This window comes from Neofelis nebulosa, chromosome 15 (assembly GCF_028018385.1).
Source record: "Neofelis nebulosa isolate mNeoNeb1 chromosome 15, mNeoNeb1.pri, whole genome shotgun sequence".
NCBI lineage: Eukaryota > Metazoa > Chordata > Mammalia > Carnivora > Felidae > Neofelis > Neofelis nebulosa.
Window position 1 is genome coordinate 65678896 of NC_080796.1, and position 3244 is coordinate 65682139.

Genomic DNA, 3244 nt, shown 5'->3' on the forward strand with positions numbered 1-3244 from the left:
GGCAGTGAAAGTAGAGGGGAGTTGAGAGGCCGTCTCCCCCAAGCACTTGCATGATTTCTCCCGGCTTAGGACCTGAACATAGATGTCGTTCACTCAGCCATTTACTGACCACCTACTACGTGCTACCCACTGGTCTGGGCGTTGGCCGCAAGGAACTGACACGCTAATGGAGAGACAGTAAAGAATAATAGAGTACATTATCTAACAGGAAAGAAGGTTAACACGTTAGGGGGTAAACGGGACAGGATAAGGAGGACAGAGCAGTTTCAACGAGCGGGTCAGGAAGGGTTTGTTGAGTAAGTGAATGTGAGCAGACCCTTGAAGGAGGTAAGGGAGCGAGGCAGGCAGCTCGCTGGGCCAAATGACCTTCATTCCCTCCGTCACGCAGGAATGGGTCATGCTGTGACCATAACTTCATTCCTTCGGTCAATAGTTCATTAAGCAAAAAAGAATGAGGTACAGTTTCAGGATCCCAATCATTAAAGAAACAACAGGAACTGAGCTTTATTTATTCACCCTACCCCCGAAGTCTAGAGGTATGTGAGTACTCAATAGATACTGTTCAATCAATTAATTCATCCATAATCAATAGCTTAATTTATGAGAAGCAAAGACCCCCCCCCCATTTCCCTGTATTAAACTTGATACAATTTGTCATATAAACAATGAATTGGAGGCTTTTTTTTTCACATGTAAAAGAACCACTCCTAATACGATCAGAACATGATTTCATTTTTACATTTTCCCTTCCAGCCCCTGTCTGTATGCTTAACTTACGGAGGTATGATTTCGTGTTTTGTAATCATAAGCCTAGGACTTTGAGATTTTTTTTTAATGTTTGTCATATTGTAGGCATTTTTCTCCAGCAATTCATAGTCTTTATGATTATCACTGATAGTGGATGCACGAAGTCAGTTGTCTTCAGATTGCCAGCAAAAGCAACATTGCTTCCAATGTCCCTAGATTAAAGTAGGACAGGTAACGAGTTGGCTCCATAGCTCAGTGGTTAGAGCACTGGTCTTGTAAACCAGGGGTCGCGAGTTCGATCCTCGCTGGGGCCTCTTGTCAACTTCTACTTTTTTTTTTTTTTAAATCCTCCCCTTCACGGACTAGAAACTCCAAAATGGAAGAGCGGTTTCTGAAAACGTTACTTCTGGAGGATTAAAAATGACTCTTCCTGAAATGCAAATGATGGGCGTCCTTAAGGTGCTTTAGAGGCGACCCGGAAGAGAAAATCCTGGCCCGACACGAAGAGCAGGAAAAAGAAAAAAGAAAAAAAAAAAAAAAAAAGCCGTCCTCGGCGACCCCAGAGCAGGAGACACGAGGCTCCACGGACTCATTTTCAACGCCCCGCAAGCCGAGAACCAGCCGCGCGTTAGGAGAAGCTGGAGGGGGGAGGGGCGGCGGCGGCGGGTTCAAGGGGCCGCGGGCGGGGCGGGGCGGGCCCGGGACGCGGCCTGCGGGCGGGGGCGGGGGCGGAGCCGGAGCCGCGCCCGCGGTGACGCCGAGCGGCCGGCGGGCGGCGCTGCCGCGCCGGTTCCCGCTCGCCTCCCGGGAGACCGGCGAGCGCGCGTCCCGCCGCCCGCCCCGCCCGGCCCGAACGCGGCCAGCGTGGCCGGGGCGCAAGCGCGCGCTGTGGCCGCCACGTGGCAGCCGCGCCCCCGCGCCCGGCCCGGCTCCGCGCGCCTGCCCCCGCGGAGGGAGGGGGAGCGGCTCCCGGAACTAAACCGCCCGGGGCTGCTGGGGGAGCCCGCCTGGGCAGCGGCGGGAGTCCTTCCCGAGTACGCGGAATTTCCCCGCCCCGGCTTTCTGGTCCCATGTTTCCGGGCTGGGGCTGAGATCGGACTAGCTGCAAAGTAGCCGCTAGCCCCCGTGGACGCCGAGGGTCCGAAATGTGGTCGGCGTCGATTGGGTTGTTGAAAGAGTACAGTACACTCGGGTATAGAAAATTTAGTACCAAAAAGAGAACGTAAGTTCTCCCATCAGTTAATTTTTGATTGCTGGCGTGTTGAAACAATACCGGATGAAATAAAATACGTAATTACATTAACTTTACTTATTTTTCTTAACGTGGCTACTAGAAAATTTGTAATTCCCCCCGGTTGCAGCTCCCGTGTGTTTCTGTTAGGTGGTGCAGGTTTAGAGAGCCAGAGTCCTGTGACCTAAAGTTCAAGTGAATTCTTAACCTGCGCTCACACCAGGTAAACCGGTGGCCAGAGTCTCCTTCATCTGTGGGTCTCCCAGAGCCAGCACTGTGTTGGGCGAAAAAGTGAAGAATGGCAGTGGTTGAGGTGGAATTAAGTATCTCCCCAACCTAATGTTAAAGTCCACAAGAGCAAGGGATTGTTTTTTTCTTTTTTTTTTTTAATTTTTGTTTGAGTATAGTTGGCACATGTTGTTCCGTTCAGGTGCACAAGTGATTCACCTTCTCTGTGCTGTGCTCCGCCCAAGAGTAGCTACCATCTGTCACCATACATACAACACTATTACAATATCATGGACTATGTTCCCTATGCTGTGCCTTTTATCCCCGTGATTTATCCATTCCGTAACTGAAAACCTACACCTCCGGTTGCCCCTCACCCATTTTGCCCCATGCACCCTCCTCTCCTCCCCTCTGGCTCCCATCACTTTGTTCTCTGTGTTTACGGATGTGATGCTGCTTTTTGTCTGTTTTTTAGACTCCACGGATGAATGAAATCATACGGAATTTGTCTGAAGAGCATGTATTTCTTCAGTTGAGTTAGCTTTGAAAATAACACAGCTGTTACACTTTCCATCTCGGCTGGCAGGATTTTAGCTCTGGGCAAACACACTCGTGCTTTTGTTGGTTATCGGCCCTTCTGTGGTCGGGGTAGCTGCTGCTAGGGATGCTGCGGAGGTGAGATGCTCAGAGCGCCCTGAGTAAATACGCCCCCACTGGTGCGAAAAAGAAAGTTCCATAATGATCACTTCTAGAAGGGTCAGCTCTTCACTGACACTGAATGCCTTTCTGCAAGGCCATTTCAGATCCTCAAATACTGTAATACCGAGACTGCTTACTTCGAGTTATTTGGTCATCAAGTAACAGAGTTAGTACGGAGAAAGATGCCTTTGAAGCATTCCAGTCCCTTCTCCCTCCAGCATGACCCGTCCTCATGCTTCCTTCCCCTTCCCCCTCCTCCAGCCGGTCTCTAGAAAGAGCAAGCACCTGCATGTATGCCTTTTTCTGAACTTTCCAACACCTTGGCCTCCAAGGAAGCCC

General features: G+C 50.6%; 1 non-coding gene across 1 annotated transcript; it reads left to right on the forward strand.

Moving 5' to 3' along the window:
- Positions 1 to 988: 988 nt before the first annotated feature.
- On the forward strand, positions 989 to 1061 carry TRNAT-UGU (transfer RNA threonine (anticodon UGU)). The gene has a single exon. It is a non-coding gene; the product is annotated as a tRNA-Thr (tRNA).
- The last annotated feature ends 2183 nt before the right edge of the window (positions 1062 to 3244 follow it).